This window comes from Gorilla gorilla, chromosome 12, assembly GCF_029281585.2.
Source record: "Gorilla gorilla gorilla isolate KB3781 chromosome 12, NHGRI_mGorGor1-v2.1_pri, whole genome shotgun sequence".
Taxonomy (NCBI): Eukaryota; Metazoa; Chordata; class Mammalia; order Primates; family Hominidae; genus Gorilla; species Gorilla gorilla.
The window spans coordinates 29903180-29928923 of record NC_073236.2 but is presented as its reverse complement, the minus strand read 5'-3'; positions in this window follow the sequence as shown (position 1 = coordinate 29928923).

The window sequence follows — 25744 nt, the reverse complement described above, 5'->3', positions numbered from 1 at the left end:
CTGAGGCGGCAGGGTTCTGCTCTGGAGGGGAACCACCCTCGGGTGAGAGAGAAGCCCAGGGGCACGCAGGCCGACCCGTCCTCGAGATCACGGACGGCGGCACGACTTTTGGGGAGACTCACCCCAACCAACACCGTCCGCGCAGGCCTCAGGCTGGGATCCCGTGCTGCTTCCCCCGACTCTGCCTGGGGTTTCATCATCGTGCTCGGCCCTTTGCGACTCCTGGCATCCGCAAACGTTCCCTTCGACCCCGAGGAGAGTTGAGGCCGGAGCCTCAGAGCCTCCACACCCAAGCACTGCCACGGAGGGCTCCTGCTCTGCCAAGCCTCGGGGACTAGTTCCTAAGACAACCGTGGGAACCACTGTGACGGGAGAAACTGCCGGCGCCTCGCGCATGCGCATTGGCGGAGCCGACTCGCGCTCCACTCCTGACAGGTAGGCTGCGTCCCCTTTAAATGTTGCCGCCGCCGCGCGACGGCCGCGATGCTCCTGCTGCCGCCGCGGCGGCGGCTGGATCCTGGGTCCTGTTTGGGGCGGTGTGGGAGAGGGGGCCGCGGGCGTCTCGTCCTGTCCCAGGCCCAAACCCCCAGGGGTACTGCCCGCCGGACCTGCTTGAGCCGACTTCCACCGAGGGAGGGGGAGCTTCAGGACGCCCGCTGTGTTCTCCGAACTCCCGTTGAGATCCGATTTTGGCCCCCTCCGAGTGAGTTAGGACGGGCTCACCACTTCTGGTCAGGCCGGCAGGGCCTCGCTGCAACACAGAATGAAACCATCAGTCTCAAGGCCTAGTGTCAGCTGTAAATTCAATGATGCATCAGCCCTCTGCCTCCCTCCTCCTTTGAAAGACCAGTGGCCTGCCCCGCTTGCAAAAGCCCTGGGGTTCCGGAAAGCCGACCGCGCTTGACAGGACACCTGCAAAGAAGAACAGAGGCGAATCCGAGGGGGAGACCATGCGACCACGCGTGGCACTGGCCAATCCCACAGCAGTTGGTGATAACGTGTGTCACCGGAGGCATACGGGGCGACGGCGAAGCAGAGGGTCGGGTCCAGGCAAGTGCCGGTGGAAGGGGGAAACGGGTTACCTTTCCATCAATGCCAGGGAAAATCAAAGAACAGCTGGGACCCGGGGCGTGGAGGGGCCGCCTGTGCCTGACCCAAGCCACGTTTTCAAATGCCTACCAGAGGAGCAAATGGGTTTCTGCAAAATTCGCGACAGCCCCAATCCTCCACCGACCTGGTAGCCCTGACGCAACTTCGGCTGGCACAAACCCACAGAGAGTGGGAAAGAAACACACAGAGACTGAGAGACAGAGAGAGAAGAGAGAATGGGAGACACACACATAGACACACACACACACACACAGTGTCGTACAGCAGAGGCATTGAAACACACACCCCCAGGCAACCCCTGAGGCGGCAGGGTTCTGCTCTGGAGGGGAACCACCCTCGGGTGAGAGAGAAGCCCAGGGGCACGCAGGCCGACCCGTCCTCGAGATCACGGAGGGCGGCACGACTTTTGGGGAGACTCACCCCAACCAACACCGTCCGCGCAGGCCTCAGGCTGGGATCCCGTGCTGCTTCCCCCGACTCTGCCTGGGGTTTCATCATCGTGCTCGGCCCTTTGCGACTCCTGACATCCGCAAACGTTCCCTTCGACCCCGAGGAGAGATGAGGCCGGAGCCTCAGAGCCTCCACACCCAAGCACTGCCACGGATGGCTCCTGCTCTGCCAAGCCTCGGGGACTGGTTCCTAAGACAACCGTGGGAACCACTGTGACGGGAGAAACCGCCGGCGCCTCGCGCATGCGCATTGGCGGAGCCGACTCGCGCTCCACTCCTGACAGGTAGGCTGCGTCCCCTTTAAATGTTGCCGCCGCCGCGCGGCGGCCGCGATGCTCCGGCTGCCGCCGCGGCGGCGGCTGGATCCTGGGTCCTGTTTGGGGCGGTGTGGGAGAGGGGGCCGCGGGCGTCTCGTCCTGTCCCAGGCCCAAACCCCCAGGGGTACTGCCCGCCGGACCTGCTTGAGCCGACTTCCACCGAGGGAGGGGGAGCTTCAGGACGCCCGCTGTGTTCTCCGAACTCCCGTTGAGATCCGATTTTGGCCCCCTGCGAGTGAGATACGACGGGCTCACCACTTCTGGTCAGGCCGGCAGGGCCTCGCTGCAACACAGAATGAAACCATCAGTCTCAAGGCCTAGTGTCAGCTGTAAATTCACTGATGCATCAGCCCTCTGCCTCCCTCCTCCTTTGAAAGACCAGTGGCCTGCCCCGCTTGCAAAAGCCCTGGGGTTCCGGAAAGCCGACCGCGCTTGACAGGACACCTGCAAAGAAGAACAGAGGCGAATCCGAGGGGGAGACCATGCGACCACGCGTGGCACTGGCCAATCCCACAGCAGTTGGTGATAACGTGTGTCACCGGAGGCATACGGGGCGACGGCGAAGCAGAGGGTCGGGTCCAGGCAAGTGCCGGTGGAAGGGGGAAACGGGTTACCTTTCCATCAATGCCAGGGAAAATCAAAGAACAGCTGGGACCCGGGGCGTGGAGGGGCCGCCTGTGCCTGACCCAAGCCACGTTTTCAAATGCCTACCAGAGGAGCAAATGGGTTTCTGCAAAATTCGCGACAGCCCCAATCCTCCACCGACCTGGTAGCCCTGACGCAACTTCGGCTGGCACAAACCCACAGAGAGTGGGAAAGAAACACACAGAGACTGAGAGACAGAGAGAGAAGAGAGAATGGGAGACACACACATAGACACACACACACACACACACAGTGTCGTAGAGCAGAGGCATTGAAACACACACCCCCAGGCAACCCCTGAGGCGGCAGGGTTCTGCTCTGGAGGGGAACCACCCTCGGGTGAGAGAGAAGCCCAGGGGCACGTAGGCCGACCCGTCCTCGAGATCACGGACGGCGGCACGACTTTTGGGGAGACTCACCCCAACCAACACCGTCCGTGCAGGCCTCAGGCTGGGATCCCGTGCTGCTTCCCCCGACTCTGCCTGGGGTTTCATCATCCTGCTCGGCCCTTTGCGTCTCCTGGCATCCGCAAACGTTCCCTTCGACCCCGAGGAGAGATGAGGCCGGAGCCTCAGAGCCTCCACACCCAAGCACTGCCACGGAGGGCTCCTGCTCTGCCAAGCCTCGGGGACTGGTTCCTAAGACAACCGTGGGAACCACTGTGACGGGAGAAACCGCCGGCGCCTCGCGCATGCGCATTGGCGGAGCCAACTCGCGCTCCACTGCTGACAGGTAGGCTGCGTCCCCTTTAAATGTTGCCGCCGCCGCGCGGCGGCTGCGATGCTCTGGCTGCCGCCGCGGCGGCGGCTGGATCCTGGGTCCTGTTTGGGGCGGTGTGGGAGAGGGGGCCGCGGGCGTCTCGTCCTGTCCCAGGCCCAAACCCCCAGGGGTACTGCCCGCCGGACCTGCTTGAGTCGACTTCCACCGAGGGAGGGGGAGCTTCAGGACGCCCGCTGTGTTCTCCGAACTCCCGTTGAGATCCGATTTTGGCCCCCTGCGAGTGAGATAGGACGGGCTCACCACTTCTGGTCAGGCCGGCAGGGCCTCGCTGCAACACAGAATGAAACCATCAGTCTCAAGGCCTAGTGTCAGCTGTAAATTCACTGATGCATCAGCCCTCTGCCTCCCTCCTCCTTTGAAAGACCAGTGGCCTGCCCCGCTTGCAAAAGCCCTGGGGTTCCGGAAAGCCGACCGCGCTTGACAGGACACCTGCAAAGAAGAACAGAGGCGAATCCGAGGGGGAGACCATGCGAACACCCGTGGCACTGGCCAATCCCACAGCAGTTGGCGATAACGTGTGTCACCGGAGGCATACGGGGCGATGGCGAAGCAAAGGGTCGGGTCCAGGCATGTGCCGGTGGAAGGGGGAAACGGGTTACCTTTCCATCAATGCCAGGGAAAATCAAAGAACAGCTGGGATCCGGGGCGTGGAGGGGCCGCCTGTGCCTGACACAAGCCACGTTTTCAAATGCCTACCAGAGGAGCAAATGGGTTTCTGCAAAATTCGCGACAGCCCCAATCCTCCACCGACCTGGTACCCCTGACGCAACTTCGGCTGGCACAAACCCACAGAGAGTGGGAAAGAAACACACAGAGACTGAGAGACAGAGAGAGAAGAGAGAATGGGAGACACACACATAGACACACACACACACACACAGTGTCGTACAGCAGAGGCATTGAAACACACACCCCCAGGCAACCCCTGAGGCGGCAGGGTTCTGCTCCGGAGGGGAACCACCCTCGGGTGAGAGAGAAGCCCAGGGGCACGCAGGGCGACCCGTCCTCGAGATCACGGACGGCAGCACGACTTTTGGGGAGACTCACCCCAACCAACACTGTCCGTGCAGGCCTCAGCCTGGGATCCCGTGCTGCTTCCCCCGACTCTGCCTGGGGTTTCATCATCGTGCTCGGCTCTTTGCGACTCCTGGCATCCGCAAACGTTCCCTTCGACCCCGAGGAGAGTTGAGGCCGGAGCCTCAGAGCCTCCACACCCAAGCACTGCCACGGAGGTCTCCTGCTCTGCCAAGCCTCGGGGACTGGTTCCTAAGACAACCGTGGGAACCACTGTGACGGGAGAAACCGCCGGCGCCTCGCGCATGCGCATTGGCGGAGGCGACTCGCTCTCCACTCCTGACAGGTAGGCTGCGTCGCCTTTAAATGTTGCCGCCGCTGAGCGGCGGCCGCGATGCTCCTGCTGCCGCCGCGGCGGCGGCTGGATCCTGGGTCCTGTTTGGGGCGGTGTGGGAGAGGGTGCCGCGGACGTCTCGTCCTGTCCCAGGCCCAAACCCCCAGGGGTACTGCCCGCCGGACCTGCTTGAGCCGACTTCCACCGAGGGAGGGGGAGCTTCAGGACGCCCTCTGTGTTCTCCGAACTCCCCCTGAGATCCGATTTTGGCCCCCTCCGAGTGAGATAGGACGGGCTCACCACTTCTGGTCAGGCCGGCAGGGCCTCGCTGCAACACAGAATGAAACCATCAGTCTCAAGGCCTAGTGTCAGCTGTAAATTCACTGATGCATCAGCCCTCTGCCTCCCTCCTCCTTTGAAAGACCAGTGGCCTGCCCCGCTTGCAAAAGCCCTGGGGTTCCGGAAAGCCGACCGCGCTTGACAGGACACCTGCAAAGAAGAACAGAGGCGAATCCGAGGGGGAGACCATGCGACCACGCGTGGCACTGGCCAATCCCACAGCAGTTGGCGATAACGTGTGTCACCGGAGGCATACGGGGCGACGGCGAAGCAAAGGGTCGGGTCCAGGCATGTGCCGGTGGAAGGGGAAAACGGGTTACCTTTCCATCAATGCCAGGGAAAATCAAAGAACAGCTGGGACCCGGGGCGTAGAGGGGCCGCCTGTGCCTGACCCAAGCCACGTTTTCAAATGCCTACCAGAGGAGCAAATGGGTTTCTGCAAAATTCGCGACAGCCCCAATCCTCCACCGAACTGGTAGCCCTGACGCAACTTCGGCTGACACAAACCCACAGAGAGTGGGAAAGAAACACACAGAGACTGAGAGACAGAGAGAGAAGAGAGAATGGGAGACACACACATAGACACACACACACACACACACAGTGTCGTACAGCAGAGGCATTGAAACACACAGCCCCAGGCAACCCCTCAGGCGGCAGGGTTCTGCTCTGGAGGGGAACCACCCTCAGGTGTGAGAGAAGCCCAGGGGCACACAGGCCGACCCGTCCCCGAGATCACGGACGGCGGCACGACTTTTGGGGAGACTCACCCCAACCAACACCGTCCGTGCAGGCCTCAGGCTGGGATCCCGTGCTGCTTCCCCCGACTCTGCCTGGGGTTTCATCATCGTGGTCAGACCTTTGCGACTCCTGGCATCCGCAAACGTTCCCTTCGACCCCGAGGAGAGATGAGGCCGGAGCCTCAGAGCCTCCACACCCAAGCACTGCCACGGAGGGCTCCTGCTCTGCCAAGCCTCGGGGACTGGTTCCTAAGACAACCGTGGGAACCACTGTGAGGGGAGAAACCGACTGCGCCTTGCGCATGCGCATTGGCTGAGCCGACTCGCGCTCCACTGCTGACAGGTAGGCTGCGTCCCCTTTAAATGTTGCTGCCGCCGCGGCGGCGGCTGGGTCCTGGGTCCTGTTTGGGGCGGTGTGGGAGAGGGGGCGGCGTGGGAGAGGGGGCGGCGGGCGTCTCGTCCTGTCCCAGGCCCAAACCCCCAGGGGTACTGCCCGCCGGACCTGCTTGAGCCGACTTCCACCGAGGGAGGGGGAGCTTCAGGACGCCCGCTGTGTTCTCCGAACTCCCGTTGAGATCCGATTTTGGCCCCCTGCGAGTGAGATAGGACGGGCTCACCACTTTTCGTCAGGCCGGCAGGGCCTCGCTGCAACACAGAATGAAACCATCAGTCTCAAGGCCTAGTGTCAGCTGTAAATTCACTGATGCATCAGCCCTCTGCCTCCCTCCTCCTTTGAAAGACCAGTGGCCTGCCCCGCTTGCAAAAGCCCTGGGGTTCCGGAAAGCCGACCGCGCTTGACAGGACACCTGCAAAGAAGAACAGAGGCGAATCCGAGGGGGAGACCATGCGACCACGCGTGGCACTGGCCAATCCCACAGCAGTTGGCGATAACGTGTGTCACCGGAGGCATACGGGGCGACGGCGAAGCAAAGGGTCGGGTCCAGGCATGTGCCGGTGGAAGGGGGAAACGGGTTACCTTTCCATCAATACCAGGGAAAATCAAAGAACAGCTGGGACCCGGGGCGTGGAGGGGCCGCCTGTGCCTGACCCAAGCCACGTTTTCAAATGCCTACCAGAGGAGCAAATGGGTTTCTGCAAAATTCGCGACAGCCCCAATCCTCCACCGACCTGGTAGCCCTGACGCAACTTCGGCTGGCACAAACCCACAGAGAGTGGGAAAGAAACACACAGAGACTGAGAGACAGAGAGAGAAGAGAGAATGGGAGACACACACATAGACACACACACACACACACACAGTGTCGTACAGCAGAGGCATTGAAACACACACCCCCAGGCAACCCCTGAGGCGGCAGGGTTCTGCTCTGGAGGGGAACCACCCTCGGGTGAGAGAGAAGCCCAGGGGCACGCAGGCCGACCCGTCCTCGAGATCACGGACGGCGGCACGACTTTTGGGGAGACTCACCCCAACCAACACCGTCCGTGCAGGCCTCAGGCTGGGATCCCGTGCTGCTTCCCCCGACTCTGCCTGGGGTTTCATCATCGTGCTCGGCCCTTTGCGACTCCTGGCATCCGCAAACGTTCCCTTCGACCCCGAGGAGAGATGAGGCCGGAGCCTCAGAGCCTCCACACCCAAGCACTGCCACGGAGGGCTCCTGCTCTGCCAAGCCTCGGGGACTGGTTCCTAAGACAACCGTGGGAACCACTATGACGGGAGAAACCGCCGGCGCCTCGCGCATGCGCATTGGCGGAGCCGACTCGCGCTCCACTCCTGACAGGTAGGCTGCGTCCCCTTTAAATGTTGCCGCCGCCGCGCGGCGGCCGCGATGCTCCTGCTGCTGCCGCGGCGGCGGCTGGATCCTGGGTCCTGTTTGGGGCGGTGTGGGAGAGAGGGCCGCGGGCGTCTCGTCCTGTCCCAGGCCCAAACCCCCAGGGGTACTGCCCGCCGGACCTGCTTGAGCCGACTTCCACCGAGGGAGGGGGAGCTTCAGGACGCCCGCTGTGTTCTCCGAACTCCCGTTGAGATCCGATTTTGGCCCCCTGCGAGTGAGATAGGACGGGCTCACCACTTCTGGTCAGGCCGGCAGGGCCTCGCTGCAACACAGAATGAAACCATCAGTCTCAAGGCCTAGTGTCAGCTGTAAATTCACTGATGCGTCAGCCCTCTGCCTCCCTCCTCCTTTGAAAGACCAGTGGCCTGCCCCGCTTGCAAAAGCCCTGGGGTTCCGGAAAGCCGACCGCGCTTGACAGGACACCTGCAAAGAAGAACAGAGGCGAATCCGAGGGGGAGACCATGCGACCACGCGTTGCACTGGCCAATCCCACAGCAGTTGGCGATAACGTGTGTCACCGGAGGCATACGGGGCGACGGCGAAGCAGAGGGTCGGGTCCAGGCATGTGCCGGTGGAAGGGGGAAACGGGTTACCTTTCCATCAATACCAGGGAAAATCAAAGAACAGCTGGGACCCGGGGCGTGGAGGGGCCGCCTGTGCCTGACCCAAGCCACGTTTTCAAATGCCTACCAGATGAGCAAATGGGTTTCTGCAAAATTCGCGACAGCCCCAATCCTCCACCGACCTGGTAGCCCTGACGCAACTTCGGGTGGCACAAACCCACAGAGAGTGGGAAAGAAACACACAGAGACTGAGAGACAGAGAGAGAAGAGAGAATGGGAGACACACACAAAGACACACACACACACACACAGTGTCGCACAGCAGAGGCATTGAAACACACACCCCCAGGCAACCCCTGAGGCGGCAGGGTTCTGCTCTGGAGGGGAACCACCCTCGGGTGAGAGAGAAGCCCAGGGGCACGCAGGCCGACCCGTCCTCGAGATCACGGACGGCGGCACGACTTTTGGGGAGACTCACCCCAACCAACACCGTCCGTGCAGGCCTCAGGCTGGGATCCCGTGCTGCTTCCCCCGACTCTGCCTGGGGTTTCATCATCGTGCTCGGCCCTTTCCGACTCCTGGCATCCGCAAACGTTCCCTTCGACCCCGAGGAGAGATGAGGCCGGAGCCTCAGAGCCTCCACACCCAAGCACTGCCACGGAGGGCTCCTGCTCTGCCAAGCCTCGGGGACTGGTTCCTAAGACAACCGTGGGAACCACTGTGAGGGGAGAAACCGACTGCGCCTTGCGCATGCGCATTGGCTGAGCCGACTCGCGCTCCACTGCTGACAGGTAGGCTGCGTCCCCTTTAAATGTTGCTGCCGCCGTGGCGGCGGCTGGGTCCTGGGTCCTGTTTGGGGCGGTGTGGGAGAGGGGGCCGCGGGCGTCTCGTCCTGTCCCAGGCCCAAACCCCCAGGGGTACTGCCCGCCGGACCTGCTTGAGCCGACTTCCACCGAGGGAGGGGGAGCTTCAGGACGCCCGCTGTGTTCTCCGAACTCCCGTTGAGATCCGATTTTGGCCCCCTGCGAGTGAGATAGGACGGGCTCACCACTTCTCGTCAGGCCGGCAGGGCCTCGCTGCAACACAGAATGAAACCATCAGTCTCAAGGCCTAGTGTCAGCTGTAAATTCACTGATGCATCAGCCCTCTGCCTCCCTCCTCCTTTGAAAGACCAGTGGCCTGCCCCGCTTGCAAAAGCCCTGGGGTTCCGGAAAGCCGACCGCGCTTGACAGGACACCTGCAAAGAAGAACAGAGGCGAATCCGAGGGGGAGACCATGCGACCACGTGTTGCACTGGCCAATCCCACAGCAGTTGGCGATAACGTGTGTCACCGGAGACATACGGGGCGACGGCGAAGCAAAGGGTCGGGTCCAGGCATGTGCCGGTAGAAGGGGGAAACGGGTTACCTTTCCATCAATACTAGGGAAAATCAAAGAACAGCTGGGACCCGGGGCGTGGAGGGGCCGCCTGTGCCTGACCCAAGCCACGTTTTCAAATGCCTACCAGAGGAGCAAATGGGTTTCTGCAAAATTCGCGACAGCCCCAATCCTCCACCGACCTGGTAGCCCTGACGCAACTTCGGCTGGCACAAACCCACAGAGAGTGGGAAAGAAACACACAGAGACTGAGAGACAGAGAGAGAAGAGAGAATGGGAGACACACACATAGACACACACACACACACACAGTGTCGTACAGCAGAGGCATTGAAACACACAGCCCCAGGCAACCCCTGAGGCGGCAGGGTTCTGCTCTGGAGGGGAACCACCCTCGGGTGAGAGAGAAGCCCAGGGGCACGCAGGCCGACCCGTCCTCGAGATCACGGACGGCGGCACGACTTTTGGGGAGACTCACCCCAAACAACACCGTCCGTGCAGGCCTCAGGCTGGGATCCCGTGCTGCTTCCCCCGACTCTGCCTGGGGTTTCATCATCGTGGCCGGCCCTTTGCGACTCCTGGCATCCGCAAACGTTGCCTTCGACCCCGAGGAGAGATGAGGCCGGAGCCTCAGAGCCTCCACACCCAAGCACTGCCACGGAGGGCTCCTGCTCTGCCAAGCCTCGGGGACTGGTTCCTAAGACAACCGTGGGAACCACTATGACGGGAGAAACCACCGGCGCCTCGCGCATGCGCATTGGCGGAGCCGACTCGCGCTCCACTCCTCACAGGTAGGCTGCGTCCCCTTTAAATGTTGCCGCCGCCGCGCGGCGGCCGCGATGCTCCTGCTGCTGCCGCGGCGGCGGCTGGATCCTGGGTCCTGTTTGGGGCGGTGTGGGAGAGGGGGCCGCGGGCGTCTCGTCCTGTCCCAGGCCCAAACCCCCAGGGGTACTGCCCGCCGGACCTGCTTGAGCCGACTTCCACCAAGGGAGGGGGAGCTTCAGGACGCCCGCTGTGTTCTCCGAACTCCCGTTGAGATCCGATTTTGGCCCCCTGCGAGTGACATAGGACGGGCTCTCCACTTCTGGTCAGGCCGGCAGGGCCTCGCTGCAACACAGAATGAAACCATCAGTCTCAAGGCCTAGTGTCAGCTGTAAATTCACTGATGCATCAGCCCTCTGCCTCCCTCCTCCTTTGAAAGACCAGTGGCCTGCCCCGCTTGCAAAAGCCCTGGGGTTCCGGAAAGCCGACCGCGCTTGACAGGACACCTGCAAAGAAGAACAGAGGCGAATCCGAGGGGGAGACCATGCGACCACGCGTGGCACTGGCCAATCCCACAGCAGTTGGCGATAACGTGTGTCACCGGAGGCATACATGGCGACGGCGAAGCAAAGGGTCGGGTCCAGGCATGTGCCGGTGGAAGGGGGAAATGGGTTACATTTCCATCAATGCCAGGGAAAATCAAAGAACAGCTGGGACCCGGGGCGTGGAGGGGCCGCCTGTGCCTGACCCAAGCCACGTTTTCAAATGCCTACCAGAGGAGCAAATGGGTTTCTGCAAAATTCGCGACAGCCCCAATCCTCCACCGACCTGGTAGCCCTGACGCAACTTCGGCTGGCACAAACCCACAGAGAGTGGGAAAGAAACACACAGAGACTGAGAGACAGAGAGAGAAGAGAGAATGGGAGACACACACATAGACACACACACACACACACAGTGTCGTACAGCAGAGGCATTGAAACACACACCCCCAGGCAACCCCTGAGGCGGCAGGGTTCTGCTCTGGAGGGGAACCACCCTCGGGTGAGAGAGAAGCCCAGGGGCACGCAGGCCGACCCGTCCTCGAGATCACGGACGGCGGCACGACTTTTGGGGAGACTCACCCCAACCAACACCGTCCGTGCAGGCCTCAGGCTGGGATCCCGTGCTGCTTCCCCCGACTCTGCCTGGGGTTTCATCATCGTGCTCGGCCCTTTGCGACTCCTGGCATCCGCAAACGTTCCCTTCGACCCCGAGGAGAGATGAGGCCGGAGCCTCAGAGCCTCCACACCCAAGCACTGCCACGGAGGGCTCCTGCTCTGCCAAGCCTCGGGGACTGGTTCCTAAGACAACCGTGGGAACCACTATGACGGGAGAAAACGACTGCGCCTTGCGCATGCGCATTGGCTGAGCCGACTCGCGCTCCACTGCTGACAGGTAGGCTGCGTCCCCTTTAAATGTTGCCGCCGCCGCGCGGCGGCCGCGATGCTCCTGCTGCTGCCGCGGCGGCGGCTGGATCCTGGGTCCTGTTTGGGGCGGTGTGGGAGAGAGGGCCGCGGGCGTCTCGTCCTGTCCCAGGCCCAAACCCCCAGGGGTACTGCCCGCCGGACCTGCTTGAGCCGACTTCCACCGAGGGAGGGGGAGCTTCAGGACGCCCGCTGTGTTCTCCGAACTCCCGTTGAGATCCGATTTTGGCCCCCTGCGAGTGAGATAGGACGGGCTCACCACTTCTGGTCAGGCCGGCAGGGCCTCGCTGCAACACAGAATGAAACCATCAGTCTCAAGGCCTAGTGTCAGCTGTAAATTCACTGATGCGTCAGCCCTCTGCCTCCCTCCTCCTTTGAAAGACCAGTGGCCTGCCCCGCTTGCAAAAGCCCTGGGGTTCCGGAAAGCCGACCGCGCTTGACAGGACACCTGCAAAGAAGAACAGAGGCGAATCCGAGGGGGAGACCATGCGACCACGCGTTGCACTGGCCAATCCCACAGCAGTTGGCGATAACGTGTGTCACCGGAGGCATACGGGGCGACGGCGAAGCAAAGGGTCGGGTCCAGGCATGTGCCGGTGGAAGGGGGAAACGGGTTACCTTTCCATCAATACCAGGGAAAATCAAAGAACAGCTGGGACCCGGGGCGTGGAGGGGTCGCCTGTGCCTGACCCAAGCCACGTTTTCAAATGCCTACCAGAGGAGCAAATGGGTTTCTGCAAAATTCGCGACAGCCCCAATCCTCCACCGACCTGGTAGCCCTGACGCAACTTCGGCTGGCACAAACCCACAGAGAGTGGGAAAGAAACACACAGAGACTGAGAGACAGAGAGAGAAGAGAGAATGGGAGACACACACATAGACACACACACACACACACACAGTGTCGTACAGCAGAGGCATTGAAACACACACCCCCAGGCAACCCCTGAGGCGGCAGGGTTCTGCTCTGGAGGGGAACCACCCTCGGGTGAGAGAGAAGCCCAGGGGCACGCAGGCCGACCCGTCCTCGAGATCACGGACGGCGGCACGACTTTTGGGGAGACTCACCCCAACCAACACCGTCCGCGCAGGCCTCAGGCTGGGATCCCGTGCTGCTTCCCCCGACTCTGCCTGGGGTTTCATCATCGTGCTCGGCCCTTTGCGACTCCTGGCATCCGCAAACGTTCCCTTCGACCCCGAGGAGAGATGAGGCCGGAGCCTCAGAGCCTCCACACCCAAGCACTGCCACGGAGGGCTCCTGCTCTGCCAAGCCTCGGGGACTGGTTCCTAAGACAACCGTGGGAACCACTATGACGGGAGAAACCGCCGGCGCCTCGCGCATGCGCATTGGCGGAGCCGACTCGCGCTCCACTCCTCACAGGTAGGCTGCGTCCCCTTTAAATGTTGCCGCCGCCGCGCGGCGGCCGCGATGCTCCTGCTGCTGCCGCGGCGGCGGCTGGATCCTGGGTCCTGTTTGGGGCGGTGTGGGAGAGGGGGCCGCGGGCGTCTCGTCCTGTCCCAGGCCCAAACCCCCAGGGGTACTGCCCGCCGGACCTGCTTGAGCCGACTTCCACCGAGGGAGGGGGAGCTTCAGGACGCCCGCTGTGTTCTCCGAACTCCCGTTGAGATCCGATTTTGGCCCCCTGCGAGTGAGATAGGACGGGCTCACCACTTCTGGTCAGGCCGGCAGGGCCTCGCTGCAACACAGAATGAAACCATCAGTCTCAAGGCCTAGTGTCAGCTGTAAATTCACTGATGCGTCAGCCCTCTGCCTCCCTCCTCCTTTGAAAGACCAGTGGCCTGCCCCGCTTGCAAAAGCCCTGGGGTTCCGGAAAGCCGACCGCGCTTGACAGGACACCTGCAAAGAAGAACAGAGGCGAATCCGAGGGGGAGACCATGCGACCACGCGTTGCACTGGCCAATCCCACAGCAGTTGGCGATAACGTGTGTCACCGGAGGCATACGGGGCGACGGCGAAGCAAAGGGTCGGGTCCAGGCATGTGCCGGTGGAAGGGGGAAACGGGTTACCTTTCCATCAATACCAGGGAAAATCAAAGAACAGCTGGGACCCGGGGCGTGGAGGGGCCGCCTGTGCCTGACCCAAGCCACGTTTTCAAATGCCTACCAGAGGAGCAAATGGGTTTCTGCAAAATTCGCGACAGCCCCAATCCTCCACCGACCTGGTAGCCCTGACGCAACTTCGGGTGGCACAAACACACAGAGAGTGGGAAAGAAACACACAGAGACTGAGAGACAGAGAGAGAAGAGAGAATGGGAGACACACACAAAGACACACACACACACACACAGTGTCGTACAGCAGAGGCATTGAAACACACACCCCCAGGCAACCCCTGAGGCGGCAGGGTTCTGCTCTGGAGGGGAACCACCCTCGGGTGAGAGAGAAGCCCAGGGGCACGCAGGCCGACCCGTCCTCGAGATCACGGACGGCGGCACGACTTTTGGGGAGACTCACCCCAACCAACACCGTCCGTGCAGGCCTCAGGCTGGGATCCCGTGCTGCTTCCCCCGACTCTGCCTGGGGTTTCATCATCGTGCTCGGCCCTTTGCGACTACTGGCATCCGCAAACGTTCCCTTCGACCCCGAGGAGAGATGAGGCCGGAGCCTCAGAGCCTCCACACCCAAGCACTGCCACGGAGGGCTCCTGCTCTGCCAAGCCTCGGGGACTGGTTCCTAAGACAACCGTGGGAACCACTGTGAGGGGAGAAACCGACTGCGCCTTGCGCATGCGCATTGGCTGAGCCGACTCGCGCTCCACTGCTGACAGGTAGGCTGCGTCCCCTTTAAATGTTGCTGCCGCCGCGGCGGCGGCTGGGTCCTGGGTCCTGTTTGGGGCGGTGTGGGAGAGGGGGCCGCGGGCGTCTCGTCCTGTCCCAGGCCCAAACCCCCAGGGGTACTGCCCGCCGGACCTGCTTGAGCCGACTTCCACCGAGGGAGGGGGAGCTTCAGGACGCCCGCTGTGTTCTCCGAACTCCCGTTGAGATCCGATTTTGGCCCCCTGCGAGTGAGATAGGACGGGCTCACCACTTCTCGTCAGGCCGGCAGGGCCTCGCTGCAACACAGAATGAAACCATCAGTCTCAAGGCCTAGTGTCAGCTGTAAATTCACTGATGCATCAGCCCTCTGCCTCCCTCCTCCTTTGAAAGACCAGTGGCCTGCCCCGCTTGCAAAAGCCCTGGGGTTCCGGAAAGCCGACCGCGCTTGACAGGACACCTGCAAAGAAGAACAGAGGCGAATCCGAGGGGGAGACCATGCGACCACGCGTTGCACTGGCCAATCCCACAGCAGTTGGCGATAACGTGTGTCACCGGAGACATACGGGGCGACGGCGAAGCAAAGGGTCGGGTCCAGGCATGTGCCGGTAGAAGGGGGAAACGGGTTACCTTTCCATCAATACCAGGGAAAATCAAAGAACAGCTGGGACCCGGGGCGTGGAGGGGCCGCCTGTGCCTGACCCAAGCCACGTTTTCAAATGCCTACCAGAGGAGCAAATGGGTTTCTGCAAAATTCGCGACAGCCCCAATCCTCCACCGACCTGGTAGCCCTGACGCAACTTCGGCTGGCACAAACCCACAGAGAGTGGGAAAGAAACACACAGAGACTGAGAGACAGAGAGAGAAGAGAGAATGGGAGACACACACATAGACACACACACACACACACAGTGTCGTACAGCAGAGGCATTGAAACACACAGCCCCAGGCAACCCCTGAGGCGGCAGGGTTCTGCTCTGGAGGGGAACCACCCTCGGGTGAGAGAGAAGCCCAGGGGCACGCAGGCCGACCCGTCCTCGAGATCACGGACGGCGGCACGACTTTTGGGGAGACTCACCCCAAACAACACCGTCCGTGCAGGCCTCAGGCTGGGATCCCGTGCTGCTTCCCCCGACTCTGCCTGGGGTTTCATCATCGTGGCCGGCCCTTTGCGACTCCTGGCATCCGCAAACGTTGCCTTCGACCCCGAGGAGAGATGAGGCCGGAGCCTCAGAGCCTCCACACCCAAGCACTGCCACGGAGGGCTCCTGCTCTGCCAAGCCTCGGGGACTGGTTCCTAAGACAACCGTGGGAACCACTATGACGGGAGAAACCGCCGGCGCCTCGCGCATGCGCATTGGCGGAGCCGACTCGCGCTCCACTCCTGACAGGTAGGCTGCGTCCCCTTTAAATGTTGCCGCCGCCGCGCGGCGGCCGCGATGCTCCTGCTGCTGCCGCGGCGGCGGCTGGATCCTGGGTCCTGTTTGGGGCGGTGTGGGAGAGGGGGCCGCGGGCGTCTCGTCCTGTCCCAGGCCCAAACCCCCAGGGGTACTGCCCGCCGGACCTGCTTGAGCCGACTTCCACCAAGGGAGGGGGAGCTTCAGGACGCCCGCTGTGTTCTCCGAACTCCCGTTGAGATCCGATTTTGGCCCCCTGCGAGTGACATAGGACGGGCTCTCCACTTCTGGTCAGGCCGGCAGGGCCTCGCTGCAACACAGAATGAAACCATCAGTCTCAAGGCCTAGTGTCAGCTGTAAATTCACTGATGCATCAGCCCTCTGCCTCCCTCCTCCTTTGAAAGACCAGTGGCCTGCCCCGCTTGCAAAAGCCCTGGGGTTCCGGAAAGCCGACCGCGCTTGACAGGACACCTGCAAAGAAGAACAGAGGCGAATCCGAGGGGGAGACCATGCGACCACGCGTGGCACTGGCCAATACCACAGCAGTTGGCGATAACGTGTGTCACCGGAGGCATACATGGCGACGGCGAAGCAAAGGGTCGGGTCCAGGCATGTGCCGGTGGAAGGGGGAAATGGGTTACATTTCCATCAATGCCAGGGAAAATCAAAGAACAGCTGGGACCCGGGGCGTGGAGGGGCCGCCTGTGCCTGACCCAAGCCACGTTTTCAAATGCCTACCAGAGGAGCAAATGGGTTTCTGCAAAATTCGCGACAGCCCCAATCCTCCACCGACCTGGTAGCCCTGAAGCAACTTCGGCTGGCACAAACCCACAGAGAGTGGGAAAGAAACACACAGAGACTGAGAGACAGAGAGAGAAGAGAGAATGGGAGACACACACACACACACACACACACAGTGTCGTACAGCAGAGGCATTGAAACACACACCCCCAGGCAACCCCTGAGGCGGCAGGGTTCTGCTCCGGAGGGGAACCACCCTCGGGTGAGAGAGAAGCCCAGGGGCACGCAGGCCGACCCGTCCCCGAGATCACGGACGGCGGCACGACTTTTGGGGAGACTCACCCCAACCAACACCGTCCGTGCAGGCCTCAGGCTGGGATCCCGTGCTGCTTCCCCCGACTCTGCCTGGGGTTTCATCATCGTGGCCGGCCCTTTGCGACTCCTGGCATCCGCAAACGTTCCCTTCGACCCCGAGGAGAGATGAGGCCGGAGCCTCAGAGCCTCCACACCCAAGCACTGCCACGGAGGGCTCCTGCTCTGCCAAGCCTCGGGGACTGGTTCCTAAGACAACCGTGGGAACCACTGTGAGGGGAGAAACCGACTGCGCCTTGCGCATGCGCATTGGCTGAGCCGACTCGCGCTCCACTGCTGACAGGTAGGCTGCGTCCCCTTTAAATGTTGCTGCCGCCGCGGCGGCGGCTGGGTCCTGGGTCCTGTTTGGGGCGGTGTGGGAGAGGGGGCCGCGGGCGTCTCGTCCTGTCCCAGGCCCAAACCCCCAGGGGTACTGCCCGCCGGACCTGCTTGAGCCGACTTCCACCGAGGGAGGGGGAGCTTCAGGACGCCCGCTGTGTTCTCCGAACTCCCGTTGAGATCCGATTTTGGCCCCCTGCGAGTGAGATAGGACGGGCTCACCACTTCTCGTCAGGCCGGCAGGGCCTCGCTGCAACACAGAATGAAACCATCAGTCTCAAGGCCTAGTGTCAGCTGTAAATTCACTGATGCATCAGCCCTCTGCCTCCCTCCTCCTTTGAAAGACCAGTGGCCTGCCCCGCTTGCAAAAGCCCTGGGGTTCCGGAAAGCCGACCGCGCTTGACAGGACACCTGCAAAGAAGAACAGAGGCGAATCCGAGGGGGAGACCATGCGACCACGCGTTGCACTGGCCAATCCCACAGCAGTTGGCGATAACGTGTGTCACCGGAGACATACGGGGCGACGGCGAAGCAAAGGGTCGGGTCCAGGCATGTGCCGGTAGAAGGGGGAAACGGGTTACCTTTCCATCAATACCAGGGAAAATCAAAGAACAGCTGGGACCCGGGGCGTGGAGGGGCCGCCTGTGCCTGACCCAAGCCACGTTTTCAAATGCCTACCAGAGGAGCAAATGGGTTTCTGCAAAATTCGCGACAGCCCCAATCCTCCACCGACCTGGTAGCCCTGACGCAACTTCGGCTGGCACAAACCCACAGAGAGTGGGAAAGAAACACACAGAGACTGAGAGACAGAGAGAGAAGAGAGAATGGGAGACACACACATAGACACACACACACACACACAGTGTCGTACAGCAGAGGCATTGAAACACACAGCCCCAGGCAACCCCTGAGGCGGCAGGGTTCTGCTCTGGAGGGGAACCACCCTCGGGTGAGAGAGAAGCCCAGGGGCACGCAGGCCGACCCGTCCTCGAGATCACGGACGGCGGCACGACTTTTGGGGAGACTCACCCCAAACAACACCGTCCGTGCAGGCCTCAGGCTGGGATCCCGTGCTGCTTCCCCCGACTCTGCCTGGGGTTTCATCATCGTGGCCGGCCCTTTGCGACTCCTGGCATCCGCAAACGTTGCCTTCGACCCCGAGGAGAGATGAGGCCGGAGCCTCAGAGCCTCCACACCCAAGCACTGCCACGGAGGGCTCCTGCTCTGCCAAGCCTCGGGGACTGGTTCCTAAGACAACCGTGGGAACCACTATGACGGGAGAAACCGCCGGCGCCTCGCGCATGCGCATTGGCGGAGCCGACTCGCGCTCCACTCCTGACAGGTAGGCTGCGTCCCCTTTAAATGTTGCCGCCGCCGCGCGGCGGCCGCGATGCTCCTGCTGCTGCCGCGGCGGCGGCTGGATCCTGGGTCCTGTTTGGGGCGGTGTGGGAGAGGGGGCCGCGGGCGTCTCGTCCTGTCCCAGGCCCAAACCCCCAGGGGTACTGCCCGCCGGACCTGCTTGAGCCGACTTCCACCAAGGGAGGGGGAGCTTCAGGACGCCCGCTGTGTTCTCCGAACTCCCGTTGAGATCCGATTTTGGCCCCCTGCGAGTGACATAGGACGGGCTCTCCACTTCTGGTCAGGCCGGCAGGGCCTCGCTGCAACACAGAATGAAACCATCAGTCTCAAGGCCTAGTGTCAGCTGTAAATTCACTGATGCATCAGCCCTCTGCCTCCCTCCTCCTTTGAAAGACCAGTGGCCTGCCCCGCTTGCAAAAGCCCTGGGGTTCCGGAAAGCCGACCGCGCTTGACAGGACACCTGCAAAGAAGAACAGAGGCGAATCCGAGGGGGAGACCATGCGACCACGCGTTGCACTGGCCAATCCCACAGCAGTGGGCGATAACGTGTGTCACCGGAGGCATACGGGGCGACGGCGAAGCAAAGGGTCGGGTCCAGGCATGTGCCGGTGGAAGGGGGAAACGGGTTACCTTTCCATCAATACCAGGGAAAATCAAAGAACAGCTGGGACCCGGGGCGTGGAGGGGCCGCCTGAGCCTGACCCAAGCCACGTTTTCAAATGCCTACCAGAGGAGCAAATGGGTTTCTGCAAAATTCGCGACAGCCCCAATCCTCCTGCGACCTGGTAGCCCTGACGCAACTTCGGCTGGCACAAACCCACAGAGAGTGGGAAAGAAACACACAGAGACTGAGAGACAGAGAGAGAAGAGAGAATGGGAGACACACACATAGACACACACACACACACACACACAGTGTCGTACAGCAGAGGCATTGAAACACACACCCCCAGGCAACCCCTGAGGCGGCAGGGTTCTGCTCCGGAGGGGAACCACCCTCGGGTGAGAGAGAAGCCCAGGGGCACGCAGGCCGACCCGTCCCCGAGATCACGGACGGCAGCACGACTTTTGGGGAGACTCACCCCAACCAACACCGTCCGTGCAGGCCTCAGGCTGGGATCCCGTGCTGCTTCCCCCGACTCTGCCTGGGGTTTCATCATCGTGGCCGGCCCTTTGCGACTCCTGGCATCCGCAAACGTTCCCTTCGACCCCGAGGAGAGATGAGGCCGGAGCCTCAGAGCCTCCACACCCAAGCACTGCCACGGAGGGCTCCTGCTCTGCCAAGCCTCGGGGACTGGTTCCTAAGACAACCGTGGGAACCACTATGACGGGAGAAACCGACTGCGCCTTGCGCATGCGCATTGGCTGTGCCGACACGCGCTCCACTGCTGACAGGTAGGCTGCGTCCCCTTTAAATGTTGCTGACGCCGCGGCGGCGGCTGGATCCTGGGTCCTGTTTGGGGCGGTGTGGGAGAGGGGGCCGCGGGCGTCTCGTCCTGTCCCAGGCCCAAACCCCCAGGGGTACTGCCCGCCGGACCTGCTTGAGCCGACTTCCACCGAGGGAGGGGGAGCTTCAGGACGCCCGCTGTGTTCTCCGAACTCCCGTTGAGATCCGATTTTGGCCCCCTGCGAGTGAGATAGGACGGGCTCACCACTTCTGGTCAGGCCGGCAGGGCCTCGCTGCAACACAGAATGAAACCATCAGTCTCAAGGTCTAGTGTCAGCTGTAAATTCACTGATGCATCAGCCCTCTGCCTCCCTCCTCCTTTGAAAGACCAGTGGCCTGCCCCGCTTGCAAAAGCCCTGGGGTTCCGGAAAGCCGACCGCGCTTGACAGGACACCTGCGAAGAAGAACAGAGGCGAATCCGAGGCGGAGACCATGCGACCACGCGTGGCACTGGCCAATCCCACAGCAGTTGCCGATAACGTGTGTCACCGGAGGCATACGGGGCGACGGCGAAGCAAAGGGTCGGGTCCAGGCATGTGCCGGTGGAAGGGGGAAACGGGTTACCTTTCCATCAATGCCAGGGAAAATCAAAGAACAGCTGGGACCCGGGGCGTGGAGGGGCCGCCTGTGCCTGACCCAAGCCACGTTTTCAAATGCCTACCAGACGAGCAAATGGGTTTCTGCAAAATTCGCGAAAGCCCCAATCCTCCACCGACCTGGTAGCCCTGACGCAACTTCGGCTGACACAAACCCACAGAGAGTGGGAAAGAAACACACAGAGACTGAGAGACAGAGAGAGAAGAGAGAATGGGAGACACACACATAGACACACACACACACAGTGTCGTACAGCAGAGGCATTGAAACACACACCCCCAGGCAACCCCTGAGGCGGTAGGGTTCTGCTCTGGAGGGGAACCACCCTCGGGTGAGAGAGAAGCCCAGGGGCACGCAGGCCGACCCGTCCTCGAGATCACGGATGGCGGCACGACTTTTGGGGAGACTCACCCCAAACAACACCGTCCGTGCAGGCCTCAGGCTGGGATCCCGTGCTGCTTCCCCCGACTCTGCCTGGGGTTTCATCATCGTGGCCGGCCCTTTGCGACTCCTGGCATCCGCAAACGTTGCCTTCGACCCCGAGGAGAGATGAGGCCGGAGCCTCAGAGCCTCCACACCCAAGCACTGCCACGGAGGGCTCCTGCTCTGCCAAGCCTCGGGGACTGGTTCCTAAGACAACCGTGGGAACCACTATGACGGGAGAAACCGACTGCGCCTTGCGCATGCGCATTGGCTGAGCCGACACGCGCTCCACTGCTGACAGGTAGGCTGCGTCCCCTTTAAATGTTGCTGCCGCCGCGACGGCGGCTGGATCATAGGTCCTGTTTGGGGCGGTGTGGGAGAGGGGGCCGCGGGCGTCTCGTCCTGTCCCAGGCCCAAACCCCCAGGGGAACTGCCCGCCGGACCTGCTTGAGCCGACTTCCACCGAGGGAGGGGGAGCTTCAGGACGCCCGCTGTGTTCTCCGAACTCCCGTTGATATCCGATTTTGGCCCCCTGCGAGTGAGATAGGACGGGCTCACCACTTCTGGTCAGGCCGGCAGGGCCTCGCTGCAACACAGAATGAAACCATCAGTCTCAAGGCCTAGTGTCAGCTGTAAATTCACGGATGCATCAGCCCTCTGCCTCCCTCCTCCTTTGAAAGACCAGTGGCCTGCCCCGCTTGCAAAAGCCCTGGGGTTCCGGAAAGCCGACCGCGCTTGACAGGACACCTGCAAAGAAGAACAGAGGCGAACCCGAGGGGGAGACCATGCGACCACGCGTGGCACTGGCCAATCCCTCAGCAGTTGGCGATAACGTGTGTCACCGGAGGCATACGGGGCGACGGCGAAGCAAAGAGTCGGGTCCAGGCATTTGCCAGTGGAAGGGAGAAACGTGTTACATTTCCATCAATGCCAGGGAAAATCAAAGAACAGCTGGGACCCGGGGCGTGGAGGGGCCGCCTGTGCCTGACCCAAGCCACGTTTTCAAATGCCTACCAGAGGAGCAAATGGGTTTCTGCAAAATTCGCGACAGCCCCAATCCTCCACCGACCTGGTAGCCCTGACGCAACTTCGGCTGGCAGAAGCCCACAGAGAGTGGGAAAGAAACACACAGAGACTGAGAGACAGAGAGAGAAGAGAGAATGGGAGACACACACATAGACACACACACACACACACACAGTGTCGTACAGCAGAGGCATTGAAACACACACCCCCAGGCAACCCCTGAGGCGGCAGGGTTCTGCTCTGGAGGGGAACCACCCTCGGGTGAGAGAGAAGCCCAGGGGCACACAGGCCGACCCGTCCTCGAGATCACGGACGGCGGCACGACTTTTGGGGAGACTCACCCCAACCAACACCGTCCGTGCAGGCCTCAGGCTGGGATCCCGTGCTGCTTCCCCCGACTCTGCCTGGGGTTTCATCATCGTGCTCGGCCCTTTGCGACTACTGGCATCCGCAAACGTTCCCTTCGACCCCGAGGAGAGATGAGGCCGGAGCCTCAGAGCCTCCACACCCAAGCACTGCCACGGAGGGCTCCTGCTCTGCCAAGCCTCGGGGACTGGTTCCTAAGACAACCGTGGGAACCACTATGACGGGAGAAACCGCCGGCGCCTCGCGCATGCGCATTGGCGGAGCAGACTCGCGCTCCACTCCTGACAGGTAGGCTGCGCCCCTTTAAATGTTGCCGCCGCCGCGCGGCGGCCGCGATGCTCCTGCTGCTGCCGCGGCGGCGGCTGGATCCTGGGTCCTGTTTGGGGCGGTGTGGGAGAGGGGGCCGCGGGCGTCTCGTCCTGTCCCAGGCCCAAACCCCCAGGGGTACTGCCCGCCGGACCTGCTGGAGCCGACTTCCACCGAGGGAGGTGGAGCTTCAGGACGCCCGCTGTGTTCTCCGAACTCCCGGTGAGATCCGATTTTGGCCCCCTGCGAGTGAGATAGGACGGGCTCACCACTTCTGGTCAGGCCGGCAGGGCCTCGCTGCAACACAGAATGAAACCATCAGTCTCAAGGCCTAGTGTCAGCTGTAAATTCACTGATGCATCAGCCCTCTGCCTCCCTCCTCCTTTGAAAGACCAGTGGCCTGCCCCGCTTGCAAAAGCCCTGGGGTTCCGGAAAGCCGACCGCGCTTGACAGGACACCTGCAAAGAAGAACAGAGGCGAATCCGAGGGGGAGACCATGCGACCACGCGTGGCACTGGCCAATCCCACAGCAGTTGGCGATAACGTGTGTCACCGGAGGCATACGGGGCGACGGCGAAGCAAAGGGTCGGGTCCAGGCATGTGCCGGTGGAAGGGGGAAACGGGTTACCTTTCCATCAATACCAGGGAAAATCAAAGAACAGCTGGGACCCGGGGCGTGGAGGGGCCGCCTGTGCCTGACCCAAGCCACGTTTTCAAATGCCTACCAGAGGAGCAAATGGGTTTCTGCAAAATTCGCGACAGCCCCAATCCTCCTGCGACCTGGTAGCCCTGACGCAACTTCGGCTGGCACAAACCCACAGAGAGTGGGAAAGAAACACACAGAGACTGAGAGACAGAGAGAGAAGAGAGAATGGGAGACACACACATAGACACACACACACACACACAGTGTCGTACAGCAGAGGGATTGAAACACACACCCCCAGGCAACCCCTGAGGCGGCAGGGTTCTGCTCTGGAGGGGAACCACCCTCGGGTGAGAGAGAAGCCCAGGGGCACGCAGGCCGACCCGTCCTCGAGATCACGGACGGCGGCACGACTTTTGGGGAGACTCACCCCAACCAACACCGTCCGTGCAGGCCTCAGGCTGGGATCCCGTGCTGCTTCCCCCGACTCTGCCTGGGGTTTCATCATCGTGCTCTGCCCTTTGCGACTCCTGGCATCCGCAAACGTTCCCTTCGACCCCGAGGAGAGATGAGGCCGGAGCCTCAGAGCCTCCACACCCAAGCACTGCCACGGAGGGCTCCTGCTCTGCCAAGCCTCGGGGACTGGTTCCTAAGACAACCGTGGGAACCACTATGACGGGAGAAAACGACTGCGCCTTGCGCATGCGCATTGGCTGAGCCGACTCGCGCTCCACTGCTGACAGGTAGGCTGCGTCCCCTTTAAATGTTGCTGCCGCTGCGGCGGCGGCTGGATCCTGGATCCTGTTTGGGGCGGTGTGGGAGAGGGGGCCGCGGGCGTCTCGTCCTGTCCCAGGCCCAAACCCCCAGGGGTACTGCCCGCCGGACCTGCTTGAGCCGACTTCCACCAAGGGAGGGGGAGCTTCAGGACGCCCGCTGTGTTCTCCGAACTCCCGTTGAGATCCGATTTTGGCCCCCTGCGAGTGAGATAGGACGGGCTCACCACTTCTGGTCAGGCCGGCAGGGCCTCGCTGCAACACAGAATGAAACCATCAGTCTCAAGGCCTAGTGTCAGCTGTAAATTCACTGATGCATCAGCCCTCTGCCTCCCTCCTCCTTTGAAAGACCAGTGGCCTGCCCCGCTTGCAAAAGCCCTGGGGTTCCGGAAAGCCGACCGCGCTTGACAGGACACCTGCAAAGAAGAACAGAGGCGAATCCGAGGGGGAGACCATGCGACCACGCGTGGCACTGGCCAATCCCACAGCAGTTGGCGATAACGTGTGTCACCGGAGGCATACATGGCGACGGCGAAGCAAAGGGTCGGGTCCAGGCATGTGCCGGTGGAAGGGGGAAATGGGCTACATTTCCATCAATGCCAGGGAAAATCAAAGAACAGCTGGGACCCGGGGCGTGGAGGGGCCGCCTGTGCCTGACCCAAGCCACGTTTTCAAATGCCTACCAGAGGAGCAAATGGGTTTCTGCAAAATTCGCGACAGCCCCAATCCTCCACCGACCTGGTAGCCCTGACGCAACTTCGGCTGGCACAAACCCACAGAGAGTGGGAAAGAAACACACAGAGACTGAGAGACAGAGAGAGAAGAGAGAATGGGAGACACACACATAGACACACACACACACACACAGTGTCGTACAGCAGAGGCATTGAAACACACACCCCCAGGCAACCCCTGAGGTGGCAGGGTTCTGCTCTGGAGGGGAACTACCCTCGGGTGAGAGAGAAGCCCAGGGGCACGCAGGCCGACCCGTCCTCGAGATCACGGACGGCGGCACGACTTTTGGGGAGACTCACCCCAACCAACACCGTCCGTGCAGGCCTCAGGCTGGGATCCCGTGCTGCTTCCCCCGACTCTGCCTGGGGTTTCATCATCGTGGTCAGACCTTTGCGACTCCTGCCATCCGCAAACGTTCCCTTCAACCCCGAGGAGAGATGAGGCCGGAGCCTCAGAGCCTCCACACCCAAGCACTGCCACGGAGGGCTCCTGCTCTGCCAAGCCTCGGGGACTGGTTCCTAAGACAACCGTGGGAACCACTATGACGGGAGAAACCGCCGGCGCCTCGCGCATGCGCATTGGCGGAGCCGACTCGCGCTCCACTCCTGACAGGTAGGCTGCGTCCCCTTTAAATGTTGCCGCCGCCGCGCGGCGGCCGCGATGCTCCTGCTTCTGCCGCGGCGGCGGCTGGATCCTGGTCCTGTTTGGGGCGGTGTGGGAGAGGGGGCCGCGGGCGTCTCGTCCTGTCCCAGGCCCAAACCCCCAGGGGTACTG